Source organism: Excalfactoria chinensis, chromosome 3, assembly GCF_039878825.1.
Source record: "Excalfactoria chinensis isolate bCotChi1 chromosome 3, bCotChi1.hap2, whole genome shotgun sequence".
Lineage (NCBI taxonomy): Eukaryota > Metazoa > Chordata > Aves > Galliformes > Phasianidae > Excalfactoria > Excalfactoria chinensis.
Genome location: NC_092827.1, coordinates 76,113,625 through 76,140,021, shown reverse-complemented (window position 1 = coordinate 76,140,021; position 26,397 = coordinate 76,113,625). Strand labels below are relative to the sequence as shown.

The 26,397-nt window shown below is 49.5% G+C and overlaps 1 long non-coding RNA gene across 1 annotated transcript in view; it reads right to left on the bottom strand.

The window, feature by feature from the left end:
• Nucleotides 1–855: 855 nt before the first annotated feature.
• The window catches only part of LOC140250370 (uncharacterized), a 38,727-nt gene continuing 13,185 nt past the window's right edge, over nt 856–26,397 (bottom strand). Inside the window, exons 3-4 of the long non-coding RNA XR_011903149.1 lie at nt 12,230–12,386; nt 856–1,446 (exon numbers count right to left, since the gene is read on the bottom strand). This is a non-coding gene — a long non-coding RNA (uncharacterized lncRNA). The remainder of the gene's footprint in view (nt 1,447–12,229; nt 12,387–26,397) is intronic.

Sequence of the window (26,397 nt, the reverse complement as noted above, 5' to 3'; positions counted from 1 at the left end):
AAAATGAGAAAGGGAGCTCCTAAAGATGTGAGATGCCCCATCCTTAGGGCTGAATTCTCCTACAGAAGCCAAGGTTTTCCCTTTTAGTCTGCAAGAAAAATTGTGCCGTTGAAGGAGTTACGATTGCAGCTGTGGGAAAAGCTGCCGTGCGATATCAGTCCTGACGTCGCTGAAGCAAAGCCTTCTGAGTTCATGTGGCAGGGTGGAGTGAGGCAAGATAACGGGAGGAGAAAAAGACACCAACGCTTTCAAAACAAGAGGCTCAACAACAGGCAAGGAGTGACTACACAGGAAGGCAGTTGTGGGCTTTGCTGATTCCCTAAAGCTGAAAAGTTCCTTTCAGTGTCCGTATAAATATTTCTGTAAGTTATTTTTAAGTGTGTGTTTTGAAACTGAAATATATTTAGACCAGTTACATGAAAATGTGGTTTACAGACTGCTTCTTTAGAAATTTCCCACGCTGCTCATCCCATGCCCAGGCTGCCTGGTCCTACGGGCACCTTTGGGTCAGAAGAAGGGGCTCCTCTCCAGACCAGGCAGCCAGGGTGCAGCCCCAGGGCCAGCACAGGAGGGCTAATAGCTTGGGTGATTGCTGGCCCCAGCATGTGAGAGCAGGGTAAGATGCGATGCAGCACATGAGGAAGGCCTAAGAGGAAATCCTGGATCTGGAGAAAGCAAACCTTCTCCTTCCTGTGAGCCACAGCCAAACGACTTTCCCAGGGCGCAGCAGGGGTCATGACAGCCATCTCTTCCCAATGCAACACGGAGCTGGGGTCCTCGTCACGTGTGGTCTGATCCCACAGCACTTGCTGCAGAACCAGGATGTTGTTTTGGCTAGTTTCCAGGCTGGCCAGCACTGTTTCATAGAAGCTACAGATGGAACAAGTTCAATAGCACAGCCCCTCTGCCCAGTGGGTGGAAATGGTACTCACATTTCCCACCAAGGATGGTAGCATACCGTGCTCTGCCTTGTTCTTCCCCTTAAGGAGCTTTGATGTGTGGGTAACTTCTCCTTGCTTACCCCAAGCCACTCTGCAGTGCTGCTGTATACATGGGAACAGTTTTCTTCCCCATGCCAGGGAGCACTGTTTCGCAGTGGACGGTGATGTCCTCCTACCTGCACTTAAGGCTGAAGGAGAAACACATTTATTTATGCTTTGGTTTACATAAAATAATGCTGGGAGTGGCACCATGTAGAAAAATGTCTTTTCTTCCGTATTGTTTTTGTGCTTTTTGCATTATCCATCCATCTTGCAAGCAATATTCTCAAAAGTTTTCCCAGTGGATTTCAGCCGGCTGGGTTGATTTAGGAAAAACCTTTTGAAGATCCTCCGCTGCAGCCTGCACAGTTGGATTGCTTTTCGGGGGAGTTCTGGGAAGTGCACATCCAGCAAAACCTCTTTCCAGGACTCTGATTTTCTTTTCCAGCTTTTATAGATAGTCCAGCTGGAACAGAAGAAAGATGTATGCTATAGTTTAGAAATTTGACCTAGTTCCTTTAATCCGCGCTAGCCACAGGAGCTCTCAGAGGGCTCAGCATCAGTGCACAGCCTCACCAGATCACTTGTAACACAGGCTTTAAAGAAACAGCTTCATGCAAGAGTAAAAACATCCTTTGATCCCTGTTAAAAATGTTGGGAAAAAAAAATGGGCAAGGGGAACTTTGAGCTTAAGAAGCAGCAAAATTCAAATGAGTTTGGTTTCTTCTGCACACAAATGAAAGCTAAATGTTCCCCAATGCAGCCATCAGAGCAGGGGAATTCCAGAAAATGGAGTGAGAGATGTATCGGGTAAATACAAATACAGGATTAACGGCAGCTGACCCAATGGCAGAACCCCAATCAATCAAACTGCTGAAATAAAAGACAGAGCTTACAGTAAGGCCCAGTTCCCTCCTTGCTCTCCTGCACATCCCCAGTGCATCGTTCCCCAGTGGGCAGGCTGCCATCTGTGGAAAGGCTGCTGCAGGGGGTGACGAAACTGCAAAACTCTTATTAAACCCCAAAGCAAAGCAAAAAAAGAAAAGCATTCCCCACCCCTGTTGCTATCCTTCAAAGTCCAAAGCCACTTCTCTGAACACCACTTCTCCAAAGTCATCAGTTTCTTTTTCCCTTCCCTTCCCTCCTCTCCACTTCCTTCCCCTCCCCTCCCCTTCTTTTCTTTTTTCTTTTCTCTTTTCTTTTCTTTTCTTTTCTTTTCTTTTCTTTTCTTTTCTTTTCTTTTCTTTTCTTTTCTTTTCTTTTCTTTTCTTTTCTTTTCTTTTCTTTTCTCTTTCCTTTCCTTTCCTTTCCTTTCCTTTCCTTTCCTTTCCTTTCCTTTCCTTTCCTTTCCTTTCCTTTCCTTTCCTTTCCTTTCCTTTCCTTTCCTTTCCTTTCCTTTCCTTTCCTTTCCTTTCCTTTCCTTTCCCATAACATACAAAAAGGGCTTCATTTCTATGCTTTCCTTTTTTTTTCCTGAGTGAGGGACTATTGGCTGGAGGAAGGGTAAGAAACCCACTTCTGGGGTTTTCTATTCTCAGTGAAAGCAGAGGTGTTTATAAACCATGTTCCCAGCTCCCTTGGAGCCAGGTCTCTTTGCAAGCTGCTCGTGTCCCAGGATGATAGGTGCCACACAAAAAGTAGGAGGAGGAGCAGACCTGCGCTCCTTCTAGTTGAAGCCAACGACAACATTTCTTATCCTAAATCACCCTCATCTTTTCCCTTTCTCATTATAGAAGCGCTTTCCCAGGCTCCCAGCCATTCTCAATAGCAGTGCCCCAGCCCCCTCTGTTTCTTTTTTACCAGGGCTGTGGACTATATTCCCTTCCCACGAGAAAATGCCATTATAACATTAGCTACTTTTTTTTTTTTCTCCTCCCATCCTGCTCCCATTTCTGTTTTCTTTTGACCCACACTGGGAAGAGCTATCCACCCAGCCTTGCCCACTGACACTGTGCCTCCTGGCCAAACAGCTGCAGCTCGTCCAAAATGCGGTCCTGCAGAGGAACAGCTGGACTGGTTCCTTGCTATGCACGTTACTCCAGCTCCGGTAACACTGAGCTTTGGCCACCATTGACCAAATGGGGCCCATCTGCACTGGCCCTTCCCTCAAATTCCCCACATCTCCTCCCAGGGCTTGGTTTTATTTCTCTGGAACTCAGAAGCCAGATGTTCCCACCACCCTTCTCACTCCTCCATCATGGCAGGGAGAAAAGCTCAGAGCCCAGTTGCTGCTGTTGGATATGGGCTCTTGCTTCATGAGTTGGATGCATCCTGCAAAGCATCCGAGCAGCAGCAGTGCGCTCGCCACTTTGCTTTGATCAGCCCTGTCGTGGAGAACAGGGTACAAAAAGGACATTTGTTAAGATCAGCTATAAAAACTTAAGAAGTTGCCAGTGCATGCCCTGTGCCAAATTTTCTCTTCACCCAGTGCTGTTCTGTGTGAGGATATTTTGGCAAGGGAGTTTTGTTTTGCTGGCTTTTAGGCAATGGGAATTTTGCTTTTGTTTCCTAGAATTCACATGCAGCTGGAAGGGTTTTTCCAGAACAAAATCCATCCTGCATTCTATCAGGCCAAGTGGCATTCTGGCTGTACAAAAGCAGAAATACAACTATAATAACAACAGTCTGAATGATGAGCTCATTCAGGACAGGACAGGTAGGCAGAAAGACAGACAGACAAGCATCAGTCAGGCGTACAAACCTTCCTGCCTTTTGGCACTCAAAATGGAGCTGCATTTGGCTACAGGCCTTTGGCAGCCTGATGCCCACGCCTGTCGCACACCACTGCCCAGCTGCTATATTTGCCCTGACACCCCCTGTGCACAGCCAGACCCCCACCTCACCCTTAGTCAAAAGGTCCTTTCTTATTCCCCCATTACCTCCCCATTCGAGGCAAATATTTCTCCCACCCTCGGGCAGCTCTTCCCCACTCCTTGCTTTACGGAGGCCCCTTTATCAGGCAAGGCCACAGCAAGCCAGGCAAACATTACCTCAGGGGCACTGTGAATCGGGGCTAGGGGTGTGAATAGGTCCCACACATTCCCTCCAGCCTCTTCCCTTTCCTATAGCAACCATGTCGGGAGCCGGCAGGTCACACAGCCCATCCGTTGTGCAGCTGGGGGCCAGGGGGGCTGAGGTTTTGCCGCCCCGTCTGGGAGCAGGCTGCAGGATGGAGGTGGCTTCCCAAATTGCATGGGGCAGCACAGTGGCACTGTGCAATGGGTAGCAGTGGGATGCCAGGAAGAGGAGTGTGGCAGATGTTTCCATCACCTCCTGGTATCACTGCAGAAGTCTTGGGGAGAAACAGCAGCACTGTCTTAAATAAACCAAAATAACATTAACAGTTGGTAGTTGGACGAGATGATCCTAGAGATCTTTTCCAACCTTAATGGTTCTGTAACACTGGATAAACTCCCCACATCTGGTAGCACATACAAGTGAGCTCAGTGCAGTCTCCTCCTGTCACACCCAGGTGTGGCAGGGTTTGCTGCTTTGCCACTGCCAGAGCAGCCACTCCTGGAGCTGATAAGGCACCGAGCTGCCCTTGCAAGTATTCCTGCAGGGTCTCACCAATACCATGGCAGTAGTGCTTGCTCTTACATTACAGTTTGGGCCATGTTTACTGTACTCCTCTACTCCATCCTCTGCTCTAAGACATTTCCCCAGGAGCCATCTCAATCATGAGGACAGCAGATCCCTGGCAGAAAATGGCCATGGAGGGATGTAGTGCTCACAGTGGGATCAGCTGAGCCCATCAGAGAGCTCTCAATCTAAAAACAGAAACATTAAACATTGATTTGTATTCCAGGATGGGAAGAAGGATAAGTCATAGACATGTAAACACGAAAGGCAATGTTGCTGAGTGGGCATCATCAGCTCTATCTGGGAGATGCAAGTCTAAGCCTCTCCAAAAATACCACAGGAAGGAACTCCATTCTTAGGTTGCCTGCTCCAGCATTAGTTGAATAGTTTTTCCTAATATCATATCTCAGATATTCTCCGATTCTTACACGTGCTCAGCCTCGTACCAGCTAGAGCTTTTTCAGGACCTGTGGCTTTACTCCTAAGTATAAAGGGAAACTGTCCATTTGAATTCTTCTGTTTCCAAAATGAGTGTGTTGTGGTTACTTTACCAACATTTTTTTTATGTCATGGTCGTAGTCATCAGGCCCTTGGAACTGTTCAGCTAGAGAGGAAAGCGTGGTCTTCCCAAAACCCCACCACATGATTCACGGAGCATTAGGCTGCTGACGAAAGGTGGGTAGCAGGGAACTGATCACCAGGAAAGTGATAGTGATAGTGACTAATATCCTGACAGCCAGGAGCTGTTTTGGCTCCTCTACCCACGGCTGAAACCCTCCATCATTCTTGTGGTTTCACAGTCATATATTCCACTTTCTAAAAAAGCCTTTGCTCTCCCTCAAAGGCTTGTGCAAGGCCCACCCAAACAACGGAAGAAACTCATTGACCAAAGGAAAACTGATTGCACCCGAAGCGCTGACACACGCACTGCACAACTCAGCCAGAAGCTGAGCCTGAATGTTTTTCTCTACTCTTGGACTCTTGGGAACTTCACAGCTCAGCAGCAGGATGGGAATAACAGAGAAAAGCATGTTTTTGTGTGGATGAGTGGATAGAACCCTTTGAACAAGTTCCACCATCCTCTATCAGTTGATTGAGAGAATGGGGTTTGTCCTGAGATCTTCTGGGATGAAGACAAAGTATCTGCCACCTTCTGCTGGTGCAAGGATGGGCAATTCTATCCTTGTTGTACATAGCCCTCTGGGTCTACACCCTGTCCACTTTTCTACTCTGTGACAAGGAATCAGCCTCTGTCCCACAGCCCAATGTGTATAGCCATGACTACCACACAGCAAGGACTTTACCTGCCAAGTGATGCAGAAAACTAGCCCTTCAGCCATGCAGCACAGGCACTGCTGGCCATGGTGCAGGGAAGAGGCTGGGGGACAGCAAAGAGCTGGCTGTCATTCATAAGAATGGTTTGTGGAGCCCATAACCTTCTCCACATGGGTTTCTGAGGGCTTTGGGAAAGAGGGATCGTGAGAAGGAAAGGGCCCTGTGCCAGTGATGTGGCCTGGCAGCCCCCTGTCTGAGGACTGTCATTCCAGTTCCACAAGACGATGTGATAGGGTATGGCACAGGCATGCTGAGTTATCAGGTGTTATTTCAGGTGTAAGACAGAATTTTGACATAAAAATACCCATTGGCCTCACCTGAACTCACTCCAGAGCCAGGTACTGCCCCAACCTGGGGTCATCACATGGGGCATCTGAACCAGGACAACCTGCATCCCTGGGAAAGGGTCTGTGCTGGTTCCCAACCTCTGACAAGCTACCAGCATCAAGAGAGGCTGAATATCACCACACTGACAGTTTCAGGATGCAGAACCATACACATTCCTTCCTCCTAAGTCTGGGGAAGAAAACCAGGTGTTGTTTGGCAGCAGGATGAGCTTTTTGGAGTTGGGATCTTCACCAAACTGGCCAGTTTGCTACACAGGCCCCATTGCATTCACAGTGCAGCAGAGAGAGCATGCTTTTGACAAGTCCCTAGTCTCAGCCTCAGAGGCGGCTCACAGTTCTTCCTTCCTTCCTCTGCAGAAAGCAAATCCCTCCTCATCAGTTTTTCCCCCGGGGAGCCAGGGCTAACTACTCATGTCCCCATTCACCTGGGGTGGTGGGAAAAGAAAGCTGCTGATGTCTGTGTAGGCATCAGCCTCATACTTCCTTGTGAGAAGAAGGTTAACACAGCTCATAAGTCAAATGTGCAGTTTAATTAAAGACAATCAGGAGAATGGCACGGAAGCATTTGCCCAAAGGCCACTTATCCGGCCACCCCCATGCATGCAAAGCCTCAGTTTGAGGCATCTGTACCTCTGCAGGGACACATCCTCTGCTCCCGGGCTGTGGGCAGAGCCCTCTCATTTCAGCTACCTCCTGCCCCCAGCCCTGCAATTGCCTGTGAATTAGGAGATATTCTTGCTAGTTCTTTGGAAACACAGAAGTTCCCAGAAAAGGCACTTCCCCCCCACAAAAAAAGAGAAAAGAAATAGGCGCTTCCTGCTAACAGGAACCTTCAGCAAGGCACCTAGCTTTGTCTTCCTGCCCCACTGCCTCCTACCCTAAGCACCAAGAGCAGTGGGTTACGTTTACAGAACATCTCTTTAAGAAGGAACGGCAATAGGAAGGTGGCCCAGGCACCAGAGTGGGAAATGCAGTGGTCTGCGAGCAATTGGCCACAAATTGAAGTGGTTTATTTCTGGTAACTCAGCCACAGCAGCTTCCAGTAATGCTCATAAAGCTCCTTTCCGCTTGAGAGATGGTGGCTTCCAGGGGCCATCACAGCTAACTCTCCAGTCTGGCTTCCCTTAAAGCATGCCGGTGGATGCCTGAAGTCAATGAGGGAGCTGAGGCTGCCCAAGATCTTTCATGGGAGACACCAAAGGCTTCCTAACAGAACCCAGGAGGCACTTTTACAACTCTGAGAAGTATCAAGCAAACCTCGGATGGTCTGGCCACCATCTACACGTTTGAAAAAGAAAGGGAAAGTGTGGCTAATAAAGGCTACCTCTCCTTGTCATTCTTCAGATCTGCTTTATCAGAGCAGAGATTCCCAAAGACCCACTCTGAGCAGACTGCTCACATCACCTCAATCCCACCAAGCCCAAGATTAGGCAGTGTCTGCTAGCTACAGTTGCGTCTTTCCCTCATATCTTCTCCAGACTTAATGATCATAGAACCACAGAATCACAAGGTTGGAAAGGACCTACAAGATCATCTAGTCCAACTGTCCTCCCCTTACCATACCTACAGAAAACCACTAAACCACATCTCCTAGCTCCCTATCCAGATGCCTCTTGAACACTGCCAGGGATGGCAGATGCTTGCATCTGCACTGCCCCATGGGGAAGCTGGGATGTTGCCTAACAGACGTCTCTCTGGGGAACTGCAAGAACAAAACTACAGCACATCAAAGTTGAGCCTTGCCCAGAGCTGTGGTACAAACAAGATGCCATAGCTTCATGCTATAAAAATGCCACCAGAGCCACACCAAGGTGGAGCAATAGAAGCTGATTTCACAGTCCAGGCAGCTACCACAAACCATTCTCTTGTTGTGCCATATCTAATCACCAACTCTTAAAAGACTGCACAGGGTTTCTCCTGACCACATGGGCCCAGCTCCTCACTGCTGTCTTTGGCCCCAACCAAAGGCACTTTGGATGTTGGCACCAAGTGGCTAAACAGCACCACCTGGGGCATTTGATGGAGCATCTGGCAAATGCTGCTCATTGGTTATTAAAGGTGTGACATACATCCTGCACTTTAGTGTTCGGCTGGGTTCCAGGATTGCACAACAATCCCTGTTATCTGCCTGGTGTTTGTCTCCTTGGCATTTCAGCCTGTGCCCCCTTCACCAAAAACTGAAAGATGTGACACAGTAAAGCTTCTCTGTGTTTCCCTACACCATTCATTCCAGGACCACACTAACCCTTTTTCCCCCACCTCAAGCTACTGTCAAGGCCACAGTACTCCCTTGCTTGAGTTCACTTGTTTTTCAAGTGACTCCCTGTATTACCTCTTTTCCTCTTCATTCTGAGGCTCAGAATTATTCACAATGCTCTGACAAGGAAGGTACCACCAGCACAGGGAAAGACAGAGCAGTGAGGAAAGTCAAAGTCCATGCTCATGCCAAGCACCCTCAATGGGCAGCTTCCAGACCAGAGTACCCTGTGGCAGTAGCAAGGGGAGAAGAAAGCTTGTTCACAGCTGGCATGGAAATGATGGAAACCAGCAGATCCTTACCCCCTCCAATTCTGGGCTGTCCTTGGGGCAGTCATTTTGAATACTAAGCTCTTCTCTGAATTCCCTGCCAAGTTTCAGTCATGGGGACGAACAGAGAGAGAAATACATAGAGTGAAAGGGGAGCAAGGCAAGGAGAGAGAAGATATGTTATCTTCAGCATGTCAACTGGGGAGAGAAGTGCCCGAGCACAGGAAGGCAAGCAAAGCAGTATGTGCTAGCATGAGGCTTCTCCTCAAAGCCAGCCAGCAACAACACTGGACAAGAATCTGAGGTGCTACAGCAAGGGCAAAGAGCCCCTATGGGGAAGGCAGAGGAAGAAGGGAATAAAGTGCAAAGGAAGTTGTTAGCACCTTCCTCTGAAGACTGAGAGCCAGCAGAGATAGAACATATGCCATTTATATGTCTATTGCTTACCCTGGGCTGGGATCCCCTCTGCCTGCTGGGGCTGGTCCCTTGGTGGGACCCCATCACCTTTCCTGCTCATGCCCTCCACGTCTGCCTCCCCTGGCACTGCTGCCCTCTCTCTGTATCAGTGTGGAATGAACCTTGAATATGCTGCGTCCTCTGGCAGTGACAGAACTGCTCTCAGCTGTGCTAGAGGTGGCCTCCCCAAGTCAAGCATCTCTGTCACAGTGGCATTTTGCAAGTCTACGATTCAAGTGCAGCCCAGCCTGGGCTTCCCCAGATCTGCTCAGCTCCCTGCAGGTTCCACAGCACCACCCCCTACAGCCTCAGTGCCAGCAGCAGGGCAGGGAGAGCTTTCTGGGGGGAAAAGGGGGAAAAAAAGTGCAGAAGCTGGCAGAAAGAGATGAGCTGGTGGCACCTGCCATGTCACCTCTTTGTGAAGGCTTGAGTTCCTTTATGTTCAGTTCCACAAACAGCAGCAAATAGTGAGCATTAATATTAATAATGGTGCTTTGATTATCGTTACTAACAACATAGTTGATCTAATTCAGGACTGGAGGAAATCCTCTTAGCAGATCCAGAGGAGAGTGCTGTCAAAAAGAGAATGAAACGCTCCCCCTGCCCTGCATAATGCACAAGGAGAGCTGTGCTCCTGCTGCTCCCCTGATCTTATTTAACCCATGGTGCACGCCTCTTCTCCATAACATGCCAAAGTGCCTCAGTCCCCGAGCACAGGGCCAAGCCCTTGCGGCAGCAGTGAGTTGGCCAGTGAGCTGAGCTAGCGGCCAGTAGGAGGAAATGAATCCCCAGGCCCCTCAGCCACAGTGCCGTTAGAAGCTAACGGGGGAAGTGTATTAAAAAATAATAGCGGCGATAAAAAGGAGGTAAGGAAGCCGCCTTGGAAGCCATTCAACCACGAGGCCCCTTCAAATGCAAACAACCACCGGCCTCCCCCAGCTGCACAGCACTACAGGCCGCAGCCATCGGCTCTGCTGAGGTCCTGAGCCAGATCACTTCTGATCAAAACCAGCCCCCACCAGCACTGCTGGGAATAAAACACATCCCCTCGCCGCCTGCTGCCAGCACTGGTTCCCGCCTGGCCAGCGATGAATGAAAGCATTTCACAGAAGCTGCCAGTGCTGCTTCCCAGCAGTTTTCCTCCCTGCAGCTGGGGATTCCCCAGCGCCTGCCTGAGGCTTGCCCAGTGCCCGCTCCCTGCAAGGCAGCAGTGGGACCCTCCCAGCCTTCCACTCACGCTTTCTTTCACTTTGTTTACAAACAAAGCACATCCTGATGCTCAGGGTGCAGCCTGGGCTCCCCCTGATATCACAGGAATCAGGTCTGGCATCCCCTGAGGAACATGCACCTCCATTTTCATTTACACTTACAGCACATCACCCCTATAGCAAAACTCTCCATGTAGAAGAAAGTACATCATGACCCAGCGTAGGGGCAGTACATTCAGCTGTGGCTTCTGGGGCTCAGAATGTCTCAGGGCAGAGACATGGCTGCAGCTGGGCCACCATCAATGTACTAGGTTTGGCTGGGACCTGCTTGACAAGACGACACTGGAGACAGAAAGCACTGTCCTGCAGCTGGTTAATGCACAGTGTCTCTCACACTGAGTCCAACATGCTCACTAGTCACCTGTGTGAGCCAGAAGCAGGGCCAGATCAACCTTTGGGAGCCGAAGGCAACTTCCAGTGAGGAGCTCCAGGTGGACTTCTGGAGGGGCTCATGAGCATGAATTGTTCCCAGGATGATCAGAGCCCACACATCTCACTGTGAGCACAGCCAGTGCGAGGGGAGAGCATGCCAGTTCAGGTGCCCCATGCATGTAACCAGCTTCATCTTGCTGGCCCTGGAGGAGAGGCTACACCAAAAACTACCAGCTCAGCCAGCAGATTTCCCCTTCCCCATGCAGCTCTCTCTGCCTTGAAGAAGGTGGGCCTGAAGCACACCCCTCACTTCTGAGTGATTCTTCCCTCAGGCAGGCATGGGCTCTTTGAGAGATCGCCATTAGATGCAGGTGACACCAGATTAGCCCTCACCATCTGCAAGCTCTGGCCACCCGCATCCATTAGGAGCTTCCTCCTTCCCCAGAGGGCTTTCCAGACCCCCCTGAAAGTTTGCCAGGGATGCTGAGACAGCACCAGAGGTGGCAAGAGCTCCATCCGACAGCCTATGACATACTAATCCTGGGATTAACTGGAGTTCAGAGGTTAATTACAAAGGTGTGGAGAGGGAGGGGGAGAGAAGAAGAGACACAGAAAAACCCAAAATAACTCTTCCATCTAAGAAACAATCCTGGACCCAGGCTTCTGCATTTTCAGAGGGATGTCATGAACAAGGCAATGCTCTGGAAAGATGTGATCTCTCACCTGAGGCTGGAGGAATCACACCAACTTGGTCACCCTGATTCCTGACCCATATTTTGTTAGTCACCAAGGAGCACCCAGAATCCAGCTTGCAAAGCTGACATAGCCTTCCCACAGAAGTGTGAGAACTAAACCCAGTGGAAACTATGCGTGGCTCCAGCACAACCCAAGCCAAGCAGGACCGTAAACGGGACGTGAGGAGTAAATACCCCAGTGGGGGGGGCAGCAGGATTTATAAATCTTCCCACCCAAACTGATTTCAGACATCCCTGCAGTGCTGAGAGGCACCATGCAGGGAGACCTGAATAGGCTCCCAGGCTGGAAGCAGCATAAATACTTCAACCTCAACTCATTATCAGAAAACATCACTAATTCACTCCAGCACCACTATCCTAAGTGTGGTTGCCCGGATTCCAGGCCATGAAGCATCTATCTCCACAGGACACTACTTTGAATTAAGTAGCTGTACGCAAAAAGAGATGCCCAGGTGCTCTGCAGGGCAGCCCCTGCACAACCCACTGCAACCTGCTGACCCCAAGAGGGATGGTGAGGGCTCCCCTATGCAGGGACTCCAGGCCTCAGCCCCTGAGGAGATATCTTGATGCCAACCCACCACCAGGTTTCTGGCATGCCCCTTTCCTACCCCATCACCTCCATGTCCCCAGGGATTCCCTCGGAGGTGTCACCAGTCAGGAACTGCAGCATACAAGTACACATCTGGAAGGAGTTAGATGATGAGAGCTTCTGCCAGCTGTCTTCATTTAGATTTGTTCATACTTGGAAGCGCTGTGCAGCGTGATCTGTAAAATAAAAAGTTACACTGATTGACATGAGCTGAGGGTTTCCTCCGAGACACTCCCTGCCCCCATCATCTCCGCCTGGGAAGCCAGAATTAACACTTATTACATCCTGGACACTGGCAGGGTACAGCAGAGGAGGCCATGCAAAAACAACCAGGGTGCAGCAGTTAACCATTGCCTCTCTTCCAGCTAGAGCACAGACAGCTCCAGCAGGGATAGGGCATCTGTGGGAATATTCCCCCGGCTAACACCAGGGCGGCCCTAGTGACACCCCAGGGGGACCTTGCTGGAAAGCCAGGACCCATCCCTGGGGGCTCTACTCCCTGCTGGGTGCAGGAGGTCCTGGGGGTTGCTGGACTCCCAGTTCCTCCCCTAAGGGAGGGAGGAGACACAAACCCTGTCACAATCGTAGCTTAGGCATCCCTTACCCTGAGTTTAACTTAAATGTTTGCAATACCTCTGAGCTCAGGAAGGGCTGCAGAGCTCACCAGGAAACAGACAGAAATCTCAGGGAACCTCCTGTTTCTATTACTCACACATTTCTCACCTGAAGCTATTTTTGCAGATTTGCCTCTGGGTATAGGAAAGATTTGACAGGGTCTGAGGCCAGCCAAAAAAGTCTACCAAGAAAACAGTGTCTAAGCTGCCACTGATTCTTAATGGGTTTGTCAATGCACTGGGATCATCTGCTCCAAATCTGATAATCTCCGTCCCACACACAGAGCCAGGGGCTGCTGGGAAAACAGCTGATCCATTTCAGGATCCCTGGGGTTGAACCCTTCCCTTGAAAAATGAAGAAAGAGTAGGACAGGAGCTACCAACCACTGAGATGGAACTCTACATCTCAAGCAAAAGGATGCTGCTTTGTCAAAAGGCAGGCAGGGTGATGGGGAGGAGTGATGCTGGGAGTGTGTGCACTGAATGAGAGCACTGTGTCTGTGCAGAGCCTCCCTCTGCTTCCTCAGGGCACAATGTGACCAGCTCAAAAGCATCACAGAGTGCTTGCATCAGAGCCTGGGCTATAGCCTCATCTGTGTGACATACAATCTCCCAACAGAGCTGCCAATACTGGGACCCAGCCAAGAGCTTGCATTCTGAGGGACATGTCTTCAATTAAAGTATTTTCTTCCCCATTTTGTTTAGAATTGGGGTTGAGCTGCTTCTAAACAGATGTGTTGGGGTAGCCAAAATATTTGCCTTTCTGCTGGCTGCTTGTTTGGCATCCACACGTGGCCCGTGCCAAAGTACATGTCCCTCCCACACACACTGAGTGAGAGGCAGCTTTGGGGTGTGAGCATCCTCCCTGTGCTCACCCAGAGGGCCAAATGCAAACAGTTCCACTTTTCTCCCATGCCTTACCTGCAGCCCAGGCAGCTGCCACCATCGCTGGGTGCTGCAGATGAGAGACAATGCATGCAGGAGGCAGCACCCCCCAGGACATCTGTCCATGTGCTCACTACGGGGACCAACCCTGCAAAATACAGCAAAACACCCCAGGGACTCCCCACCTGCTCAGGGACATTCCTAGAAGAATGGCTGCTCTACCAGCCCCCAGCTGTGGTTCCCATTGGGTGCTCCCAAGCCATAGCTGTATTAGCAGCACTACCAGCAGCTAAGGCTGGAGATGGGGAAGATCAAGGTGACCCTCAGTGAGAGCAGCAGGGGCTCAGTGCACCTCTGTCACTCATTCTGTCTCATCTTAGTATGTCTTGGAGACTATTTCCAGCTGCAAGGAATTTTCTCTGCATGCAAACTCCTGTGCCCTGCACAGAGAAATCCCACCACCGGAACCTGACCCCCATGACACAGAGGACAGACAGCCGGAGGGGCCGTTTACGTGCGGGCTGTGATGAGGGCTTGCAGGCGCACCGCTTGCCGTGCGGAGCCGGGCTGTGCAGCGTGCAGACACCCCGTGACTCAGAGCATCCTCACTAGCATGGCATCCATCCCAGGCTGCAGCTGGGGAGCCTGCCTGCATCACAATAGGATGCGGGGGAAGCCCCTGCTGGTCTCACCCCTCCTTTGAAGGCACAAGCACTAGAATCACCACAGCCCCCGTGTCCCTCCACCCCCATTGGTGCAGACACAGATCCGTTTGGGCTGGCAGAACGTCACAGCCACTTCTGGGGTCAGGAATGGGGCTGTCTCGCCAGACATCTTGTTTCAGCTCCTCAGCAAGCTCCTGCCACCTGCAGAGTTAAACTCAAGCCCCTGCTCACGAGTGCTCTCAGCAAGGTTCCCCAAGCCCGACATGCCAGCTTGACCTTGCAGCAAGCTAATAGCCTGTGGAGAGGGCATTAAACCAACTTTTATGCTTGGGAGCCAGATTCAGCCCTACTCAGTCACACACCTGAACACCCATCCATGATGCAGACAACCATTGTTGCCAGGGCTTTCAGTCTACAAACACTCCTGGCACATCCTCTGGCCAAGTCCGAGAGGCCATTGTGGGAGGCTCATGTTTTAGTAATTGCTTTTGCTAAGTATTAACCCAGTGGGAAGAAATGCTGGCATTGGTTTATCTCAACCCCAACCAAACCATCTGTGCCTCTTTGTACCATTTTTTCCTCTCCCAGGCCCCTCTTTTTTCACTTGTCACTGCCCGGGTCTGAGTGTTCAGGAAGGACTCTTAAGGCCAAAACAATTGTCAGGTCAATCCCTATGTCCCACCATTAGTGCTTTGGGTTCCACTCAGGAGCTTGCTCTTCTTGGAGGCTTCTGTCCCTCACATCTCCCAGCAGCCCACTGCTCAGCAGAACAGGAGGGTCAGAAGTTGGCCTGGGAAGATGTCTTTTACTGTAGTCTCACAGCCTGAACTCATGTGCTTCCACGATCCACTTGGTCTCTGTAGGCTTCAGTGCTTCTGTCTGCTACTTCACTGAAGCATGACTCAGGCTTAGCTGCACTTGTTCTACAGCAGCAGACCTCAGCTGACAAGATGGCACAGTGCTCAGTAGTAAGAGAATTAGTTTCAATAGCAGTTTAAATGTCAAATTCCCCTACGGGTCTGACTTGCAGTGTCCCCCAGCTGAAGGCCTGCTCTGGACTTAACATTCAAGTTCTCAGACACCTTGAAGCTCATTGGAGCTCCTTGCATCCCAAACATGCAGTATACTGGGACCTGCATCTGGCAGCATAGATGTCCAAACAATGAAATGGGGGTCAGTGGTCAGGAAGAAGCTGCACAGCCTGGATGAAGATGTCCTCATAGCTCCCTGCCCATTCCAGTCACCAAGGTCCTTCTTCCACTCCTTTGTCCTTTAAAGGTCAAGGAGAGAGGACATTAGCATAGCAGCCCTGGTCACAGTATTAGATCCTAGTTACATCCTGTAGGCCCCTAACTACTCCATCTCAAAAATCAACTTCCCACTGCAGCTTACAGGAACACGGCTGTGATCCATTTATTCACCAGGCTGAGGGTCTTCCTCTCCAGTGCTCCCTGTCTGGCACGTCAGGAGATCAGAGACTTCTCCCTTGCTGTCTAGCCCTCAAGCAAAGCATGCGAGTGCAAAAGGAGTGAGGCATAAAGGTGCAAAGATCTGCTGATCCTACAGTCAAGCCACCACTAGTTCCTTCAAAGGGTGGGCCCTTGAAGAAAGGACGCATAGCATAGGAATAGCCAGTTTCTTGCCTGTGCTTCAGATCACTGTAGACCCTCTCTTGGAGAGCCAGCAAATACACAGTCACGTTGTGAATGTGACCCGCAGCAGCACATGTGACCCACCGCACACATATGGCAGCACTGACAGCATCCTGAGCATCCCAAGGGAGAGAAATCACCAGCCCATGTATGTTGCACAGGCTACCACTCTGGCTTTGAACAAAGACCCAGCGCTTCTCTCCCAGCCTTTCAAGTGGGAGGTGGATGGCCCCCCAAGAGCAGGGCCCTTGAGAGAGTCCCCTCTCAGCAGTAGGGCTTAGTGCCCATATGGACCTCACAGGAGAAAAGGTGAGGAGGGGGGACAGGCAAAGCCTTGTCACCACCAGCCCACTCACAACTTTGTCATAGTCCCCCAGACCATGACACTTCAAAGAGTGCTCCCCACTGAATACACAGCAAGATGAATTCCTTTCTTCTTAGAAATGTCTTGCTATATAACAAGAATTACCCCATTTCCTTAATACCTGGGATTTATGACTTTGATTGCCTAATGCTTGTCTGATGAACTTGAAAGGAGGAGGAGGGAGGTCAAGCCAGCCACCACAGAACAACTGCATATCATCTCAAAACAACCTCAAAGATGTCATGAAGGTCTTCCCCAAATCCTTCCCTGTTCAACTTGATGTAGTCATCCAGTAAACATGCCAACCATCAACCCAGCAGTGTCACACACCGAATGTCCCAATTGGTTACTCACATACGCTCCTACTAGGGAGCATTTACATCTTCATCACAGCATCAGAGTGGGACTGTTGTTTCCAGTCTCTTCTGAGTCAGTGGTGAGCAAGTGGGACGGTGTCTGGTGATGGCATGCCATGTATACGCAGATCCGGGGGAATAATTAGGTACATGGCCACACTGTAACCTCAGCCTTCCTCTGTGGACCCACATTCAACCTCGAAGCCAGAGAGCCAGGACAGAGCTCAGCCTTGCTGAACCCAGGTAGAAGAGAGCTTTGGTTTGAGTGCAGCACTGGGGAGAGGGACTCTTATGTTCCCTACAGCACTCACTGCCCCATGCCTTACAGTATGGGTGAGTGATGGTGAGACAACAAGAGAGAGGGAAAGATATCAAATTCCTAAGGGTCAGCACTGTAGAAACAATATTCATAAAAATATCTACTTAATTTGTACTAAATCCTTACTCTTTCCTTTACCTTTCCATATCCTCAATCTTTATCTGTTTCTTCCTCTCTGACAGCCCTCCAACCTGTACTCCCAAGAAGAAGGCTATGATAACAGCAAGGCTGGATAACATCACTGCTCTGATGCCCAGAAAGCCTTTGGCACGTTTGCTGAGAGCTCCTTTAGGGCAGCTGCAGCCTGGGCTCAGGCAGGCTGAGGCATGTGGGAGGCTTCCTGCTGCCTGCAGCTCCAACACAGAGGACCAGGATACTCCATCCTTCCTGAGGTGCAAGCTTCTCACCCTCCGCAGATAACCTCCAGGGGTGAGACAGGGTGCGGTGCCCAAATCTGTTAACAGCCCACATGCATTTTCAGAAATCCCCTCATCATCCTAGCAATCCTCCCTAACAACATCTGTCAAGGATATCTGTGCACCAATATATATACTAAGGCCTCAAGACAAAGCCAAGCTGGACTGGCAAAGCTTGCTTGAATATTATGGTACAATACAGCCATGGACCTTTGGCTTGGGGGCTTAATGCTATTGTCTTTCAGCAACTCTTTATGGCACAAACATAAAGGCAGAGAGCAGCTCAACTACTGCTCTCTGCAGAGGAATCAGGAGTATCTGCAGGCTTCTTTTAGAGGAGTCCTCTCCGGCCTGTCTGATCCAACCCTCCCCTTCACTCCTAACAAAGGGCTCACTGGCCCCAGCTGGCTTTCCACTCCAGCCATCTTGCCAGATGTTGGTCATTAGTAGGGACCAGCACAAACCATGTCCGGCCTCTCAGAGAAGCTCCCATGCGCTGTCAGTGGGACGTGGTTGTGGGCAAGGGTGTGCGTGTGCAAGCCAGCATGTGTTCTTGTAAGCATGTCTCCAAGGGTTGCAGTAACATAGCCGCTCCTTTGGCCACGCGCCAGAGGTGAAACGTCTTTTCTCACACACGCACGCTCTCAGCTTTTTGCTCACCCTTGCCCCCTTGCTGCTTCACAAAGCCCCAGACCCAGCTGACTCAACAGCTGAGCTACCCGGAGGCACGGAGCTGGAGGTCTCCCTCCTCCTCAGCTGCACTCCGGTCGAGCACGCAGGCTTCAGCTTCTGACTCTGCTGAAGCAGACTCTTGTCTGTTGCCCTGTTGCAACCCTCTTTCCTTTTCAGAAACAAGGAAAGTCCAGCTCTGATTCATCTGCTGTGGTTCTGAGGAACATGAATCCTCAGCTTTCATTTTCTGGGGATGGAGTGGGATCTGTTTACTCAGGGATGTAAAATGAAGTCATTTTTTTCCCATTTATGCCAACAGCGGAAAATGATTTCAAAGGGAAAGGAGTGGGTTCAGATCTGGCCTCAGACAAAAGCTGAATGAACTCAGATCAGAATCAAAGTCAAACAAAGCTTCTGGGTGGTTTGACCATAACACTTACAAGTCCAGACCCACGTTCTCTGCCTCCACAATCAGAAACTGCAGATAGCTCTGGAGCTATCTGGAGCTAAGGCCTATGAATCCCAATTTCTCATATTTACTTCTGGCCACCCAAATTCACCCCACTACTACTGTCAGGACAAGATTCCAGGAGTCCTGCCCCTGGGGCTTGCTTTTATACATTAGGTTGATTCCACTCCCAGAGCTGGGAGGGGAGCCCTGGAGTCCTGCTCCAGACCTTTGGCTTCACTCTTTGGAAGAGGTCTTGTTCCACCCACTGATCCAGTAGGGGCTGTGGAGGTGTCTGGGACAAAGCAAAAAGCAAGTCTCGTTTCATTCATATACACTGCCCCTTAAAAGAATGGGCACAGGATCCTCAGCTCACGCTCAGCTCAACTCTAGGTAGATCTGAGGTCAGGTACATCTCCAATAGAAGCAGGAAAAACCTTTGACTCAAACTGAATTTACGATAACGTTACCTCTAATGTGTGTGGGTTGAGTGTTTTTACCCTCAAAGCTTTATCTGTTCTCAGGTCTTCACCATTTAGCATTTACATGTGGCAGCACAGCTCCTCAGCAGATGCAGATAAAGGGCACCAGGCACAGGGTGACCTCTTAGAAAATCAGAGGATGCTCATTGCCTGCCCTGCTACAGTGCCCGCTGCAACTGCAGCTCCTACTGCTCAGTTGCAAGGAGCAGCTCCTGGGAGGCAACAAGCAGAGACCTGTGGCAGACAGCTTCAGCATTTCAACAACTATCTCAGCCACAGTAAGCCAGTGGTCCAACAGGAGGCCTTAGCTCCCAGAGAGGACTCTGCATGCAACAATAACAACAAAAATTTGTTACTGCAGCCCTCGGAGACACACTTGCATGCACATGCACATCCTTGCCTACAACCACGTCCCACTGACAGCGCATGGGAGCTTCTCTGAGAGAGCGGAGCCATGGAAAACGTATTTGTGAAAATCTGTGTTGCTAAGCAGACATGCAGCTGGGATTCACACCAGTTGAAATCTCCTTCGATCCCCCTTGGCTCTGTTCCCAGATATAATGAGTTGTACTTGAGGGAGCTCAAAGTCATGACTTCAAGGGTCCTGCTGCCAGATTCACATCCAAAAGAATAGGAGTGGGGGTGATCCGTGACCATGTAACTCCCCAGGACTAGAAATGTCATCACTGACTTCACCGGGTGCATTGCATTGCTCTCCAGAACCCCATAGAGTGACTCGCTGACATCATTCCTACGGCCAGGCTTGGCAGAGGCGGTGGGGATGAGGTCCTCAACAGCCAGCAGGCCAGGGACGGTCTGCATGGTTTCCATATGTTAGTTGCTTCTCAGGACTGTGTCATAGCTGCTTAAAAGCCTCAAGTGCTCTCTTTAGCTCACTAGTGCAACAACCGTGACTGATGCTGTGCACACAACTTTGGCAGATCTGTTCCAAGACACCCGGGCTAATTGGGCAACCAACTGTAAATCCTTTAGCTGCTTCTGCTAAAGGCAAAGAGAAATGAAATGAGACTCCCGCCTAGAGGACTGCCTTTTTGTTGAACTGGCTATTAAATATAAGGTTTTGTCTGATGCTGAAACACTTTCAATGAACCACAGCAATATTTTCTACTGAAGACACATCGGTGCTTCCCCAAATGTACCCAGACAGCGGGCAAGTGGGACATACAGGCACATGGTAAGAGAAGGGGAGAGGGGAAGGAGAGAGGAACAGCTACAGAAGCACAACAGCAGAATGGCAGAACACCACTCTAAAAAGGATTGGAAAAGAAGGAATAAAAGTTGCCACTGTTAATTAATATAATTACATCGTAGCAGTTGCAGTCCCCAGGATCTAAAAGACAGACCATGTGTCACAAGGAGCAGCTTTCCAGAGACATCGACCAGTTTCTCCTGGAACCAGCATGTGCCATTGGGTTCAGTAAGGGAAAGTGCCAACTCTTCAGTCACCAGAACTGTCTGCCTCACGCTTCAATGACTCAGAAGATATCCTTCTAGCACCTATTCATTTCATGTTTCCCTTTTCATCATATTTTTACTAATAGATACAGATGGTCAGGCAGAAAACATCACATAGTCTGATTTCTGTTACCCAGTGTATCAAACTAAAGCTCCTCTATGGCTTTTCTCCTGCATACACCAGCAGGCAAAATGATAACTTTCTGGTATGATTTCTATCTATGAGATGCAGCTGGTGCGAGATGATTTCTAGTACAGATTGTGTTCTGGAAAGAAGGCTGACATGTCTCTACTAGATCTAATCTGGTATTTCTCAGTAAGACTTATTCCCCAAAAATGAAAAAAAATAAAAATAAAAAAAAAAAATCAACTTACTGGAAATGAACTTTCTGTGGAAACTTTCCAATGCTAACAGATTATAAAGATCAAAGTTAGATACTTAAGGGATGGGGGGAGACCCAGATTCAAGATCTGCATCAAATGGATTAGAGAGCCTCATTCATTACACTGCCACGGTTCCTCTGACAAAATGAGCCCTGTGCTCAGATCCCTTGCCTAAAACATACTGAATCACTTACACTACGTGAAACAGCTCTCTTGGACAGAGGGAGAGCAACAGAGGGAGAGCAACTCCATACAGCACCACGAAAGATGAGGAAAATATCCAGGATACCACAGACAGAAACCTTGGTGCCTGATACAAGCCAAGCAAACATTTAAACAGTTCTCACTTACAGCATCTTCAAAATGCTCTGTGCCACATTACCCACAGTGTTCTGGGCAGCCACTGTGCTCAGTATTGCTGCAGCTCTCATTGCCTGGCACATCTCAGGTTCTCTTTCGCTCATGAGGCTAAGTGAGGACAGCTGGTCCTTATATAGAGAGAATGGCCTCAAGTTGTGCCAGAGGAGGTTCAGGTTGGATGCTAGGAAAAATTTCTTCTCTGAAGGAGTGTTCAGGTGCTGGAATGGGCTGTCTAGGGAAATGGAGGAGTCACCATCCCCAGAGGTGTTCAGGAAACATTTAGATATTGTACTGAGAAACATGGCTTAATGGAGAAATATTAGTGGTAGCTTGAGGTCTTTTCCAACCACGGTGATTCTATGATAAATTCAGTTGTTAAAGAGCTGAAGCAAAGCACTGAGCTTCTGTAGAGTGCCTTTACAAGGGTAGTCAGCTCTGATCACAAGAGATGTTAGGTAGGCTCACAGATGCTCATTTCTTGTGATTGGAGTTGACCGCCCTTGTAAGGGAACTCTGCAGGACATCAGTTGGGCAGTCAATGAGTCACCTCAGTGCTGAGAAAACATGGGACCTAAATCACCCAAGTTCCCATTGGCAACCATAAAAAAAAGCTAATTTCAGGTGCTTTGGGGTGCTGGAAGCACTAGTATGAGTAGTTTAGAACCGTCTAAATGCAGGCAGCTGACAGATAAGAGAGATCTTGCTCCTTCCTTCCAAGGAAGGAAAACCCATGGTCTTGGCCATGGGTTTCCACCATCTTCATCCAGCCATAACTGGTGACTATCACCAGTCTCCACATCCAGCTGCCAGTACATTCACTGCTGCTTGAATGACCATTTCTCAGCCTGAGCAACAAGTGTTCTGTTCCATGAAGGGCAGCACCATTGCTGCTGACAAAGCAAGGGAAGAAGGAGACAACTGGGGTGAAGGGTGAACAAAGGTATCACCTGCCAATGGACACACAGGATTGGGTCTACTTCACCCAATCTGCACAACAAGCCCAGATTTCTCCACACACTGACAACATTCTCCCGAACAGTCCCTATAAATAGCACGCAAGATGTGTCACTCAGTGGGCACAGGCAAGTATTTTGCTTCTTCCTCTCCAGAGGACCCACTGCTTAAGCATGGCCCTAAAAAAAGGGCATCTCCAGGAAGACTGCAAAATAAGACAGAATGAAACAAAAGCTACGTTGCACACCCACTCCTCTTCAGCAGGAAGTACATGGTCCACAAGCCACATCCTTGCTGTTCAGCTCTCAGCACTCCATATCAGGAGCACAGTCCCTCTGCAAACCACACTGCACCACTGCTAATGCAGAATAACTGACTCCCAGCCAGCAACAACAACCCTACAGGCCAGGAACTGTATAACCCCTGGGTTTCCCCAGACTGTTGTAAGGAAGTACCAACAATGGAGCACAGGCCTCGTGCCCTTATTTTCTACAGACTCATACCTGGTGGGACTCTCTCCTCTGGCACATAAGAAGCCACTTTTGGAGTTGTTTTGCAGGGGATACCTCATTCAAACTCACACTTCTGCCATGCTGTGCAAAACCTGGATACCAGAAGAGCTTTGCAAGCTACTCCCAGCTGCTTTCTGGAGGAAGCAATTCCCAGCCACTAGCTTGTTGCTGCAGGCTAGTTGCCGCTTCCCAGCACTCCTCTTGCTCTTTCCCCTTTGCCAGCACCTCTTACTGCCCAGCTGAAAGGCAACAGCACCAGACCTGCAATACCTTCCAGCTTCAGAATGGCTCTGGGTAAAGAAGCTGCCCCTGGCCCTGCCTTCCTAGCCTGCCCCATCCCACTCCAAAAACCCTGCTGGCAGTGTGCCTCCTGGCTCCTGAGAAAGCAACCCCTCAGGGGCTGCTCCTAATTGGTGGTTTCCTCCTCTTTCTCTTATGTTGTTACATTTTGCTCCCTCGCTCATATTTTGTTAGGCTGGTTTTTAATAGGCTGTAAAGGCTGCCAGATCTCACTCTACCTTCAGACTACTACCACTTGGGGAAAAAGTCCTGCCTGCAAACCAGGACAGCTGTAACTTTGTGCCTACACCAGTGGCCCCAGCCAGAAGGAATTCTAAGGAACCAGGCCTGCAATCACCTGGAAAGCGCCTGAGCTGATGGGAACAGTAGCCCAAAGAAGGCAACCAGGGAATGATTTCCCATGTGTGCTCTCCTGAAATCTGCAAAGCCATGGTGTGGTACACATGTTGAGCAGGCAAGGTCAACATGCGGCCCAGACCCTGGACTTCCCAATCTAGTATTAGATATGGAGGTTGGCAGCCCTGCCTGCAGCAAGAGGGTTGGATCTTGATAATCCTTGAGGTCCCTTACAACCCAAGCCATTCTATGATGGTCTCCACAGACTGCAAGCAGCCTGAGTGCAGAGACTTGTGTGTGCTCTGGGAAGCAGAATAAGCGCTGAACATCCACCTCAGGACAGTGGCAGCTGAGCCAAGCAGCATCCTTCTCCTTGCCCTGACAGCAAGCCCTTACTTTAGCAGCACTGTAAGTGCAGAAGGGCTGATGTCCACCCCCACCTCTGCTCAGCCAGATTCTGTGCCCAGGGAGCAAGCAGGGAAAGAGGCACATGGCTATGGTTGATCAAAGCCACAAGCTGTCCTCTGAGAGGAACCCCTGGCTGAACTCTGTGGTGGCAGCTGCAGTCCCTGTCCCCACAGGCAGATTGTGGTAAGAAGGAAGCTGAAAAAGCCTCATGCAAGCACAGGCAAAATCTTCTTCCTCCTTCCCTCCAGCAGAGTGGTTCCCTTGCCAGCTGCTCAGCACCTCATCTCCAGTTCCCCTCCAGATCCTGGGCCTAAGTTACCAAACCTCACCTGCCCCTGTGCTGGGATCCACAGTGGGCAGTCATCCCTCCTCCCTGCTCCCACTCTTCACCCTCGTCACGGTCACATCACTGCTTGGAGAGGTTTCTTGTCTTTAAGGAGCCCACACACGCTGTGACTACTGAACCCCACACGTGGCTGGCAAGCCATGAGGGGCTGTTTGTGCTCCCGCTCCACTTTGCAGAACTGGCCAACATACCATGAATTACGAGTGTCAGATATCACAGGCAAATCTCCAGCTGGATTTTCCATTCAGTTGGAGCTATTGGTTCAACAAACGGCAGCAAGTGCCTCTGAGTGTAAGAAAGAGGGGTGACTGTCAGAGAAGGGTCAGGGCTTGATCCCCTGCATCCATCCCTCCCTCTCACTCTCTTGTGAGCTGGTGATGGGTTGCTCTGAAGTGCACCGCCTGAATATTCAGGCAGTCTATCTTGCATCTCTGATCCTTTGATCCTATTTGCATACAAATGTCATCGGAGATAAGGAGCAAAGGAGGGAGACAGAGACAGGATTGTTTCTAGAGAGAATGGTGCGCTCTCTGCTTTCCCATGAAGAATTGGAGGTCTGAGTCCTTTCCAAGCTCTCCGCCTCACTGTGCACTGGGGCCAAGCCCACCACCAAGACCAGGCACCAGGGCACCAGAGCACCCAATTCACAGAGCACGCCCGACCCCGTGAGCAGCAGAGCATGAGACTGGTCAAGTGAGATGAGTGTGCATTTCACCGTGAGTTACTACAAATGACTCTGTGCTTTACAACAGAATGTAGAGGTTTCCACTGAAATCTTGGTTTTCAGGCACAAATGTGCACACAGTTTATAGTCTAAAGAGAAGCAGATGCTGCTGCAAAAGTTCACAGCAAGAAACAGACCAGAGGCTGTCTCAGTCCCAGCTGAGTTCCTCAGCTATCAGGTAACACAGATGCTTACATGTGGAGAGGGAAAAACACTGGAGGGAAAAAGTATCTGTACAGTAAAGCAGGTAAAGTACATGAGAGCCTCAAGCAAGGAGTTTCACTGGCACAAATCCCCGGCATCACACATTCTTGCAAGCAGGAGACATCCTAATGCAAGCATGTGAAATACCTGCAGAGGGGAAAACAACTGAGTGTTTCTGTTACCCTTGAACACAAAAGGATTAACCGATATTCCATAAGATGAAGAAGAAACCACTTCAAACTTCACTGAAGTAAATAATTTCATTCACGTCACATGCAATTGGACTAAGCCATCCTTAACACAAGGAGCTGGGAGGCCAAGATGTGGATGGGGAGAAAAATATGAAACATAATAACAACAGCTAACAGCACTTTTGGAAAATAAGTTAGATTTCTTATTGCTGGTCTCAATCCCATCTCTAATGGTTAAGAACCAGAAAGCGATCTCAAGTGTGGAAAAGACTGTTACATCTGCCTACTGCAAAGATCTTGCACCTTCCCCTGAAGCATCTGGCAAATACATCAAAGACGGCAACAGAACAACAGCACATCAGAGACAGGTTCCTGGAATAAATGGATTTGGGGGCTCATCCAGTTTGGCCGTTTCATGGCTCCAGAGTTTCCAGGGTCAAGATTGCAATCTCCATACTTGTGTATACAAAGTCCTTGCAGACCCCAGTGAAGCGAAGCCATTTGAAGTAGCACAGTGCTTGTGACGGGTTGTGGATCTCATTATGCTGTTGCTGTTTTTCCTTAAAGCTCCAGATCCTGATGACAGATGATTAGGTGAAAACACGTTTTCTACATAAGACAAGTTTCTAGTCCTCTTCATTGTGGGGGAAACTAAAAAATGTGATTCAAAGGCAACCTTAAGGCTCAGAAATCAAGAAGCAAGGAGAAAAATGCAGCACAAAAGCTCCTGATTTTAATGTTATCGCAGATTTTCATGGCCCAGCTTAAGAAGTCTGAAACTTTGGGACTTAAAATACTGAATTTGAGGCAATATGAAATGCTTTGAGCTCCTTCACATCTCAGTTTTTGCTAACTTTTCTCAGTTGCGGGATTTCTGCTCAGCAGCTCCTCAGAATCCCTCATTTGTGGGGTCTGTCTCCTCTCATGCTGCTACCTTTCTGGACTGGACTTCCTCAGACATCTTATTCAAGTCACTGTCATTCTTAAAGCTCTGGTTGAAGGACTCACTTTATGCAAAAACATGCAACTTACAAGGGAAAGTTCCTACACTCCAAAGCAGAAAAAGCTACCAATGGAGCCTGAATGTAACCCCAAAGCCCAGTATTTCAGGCCTGATGA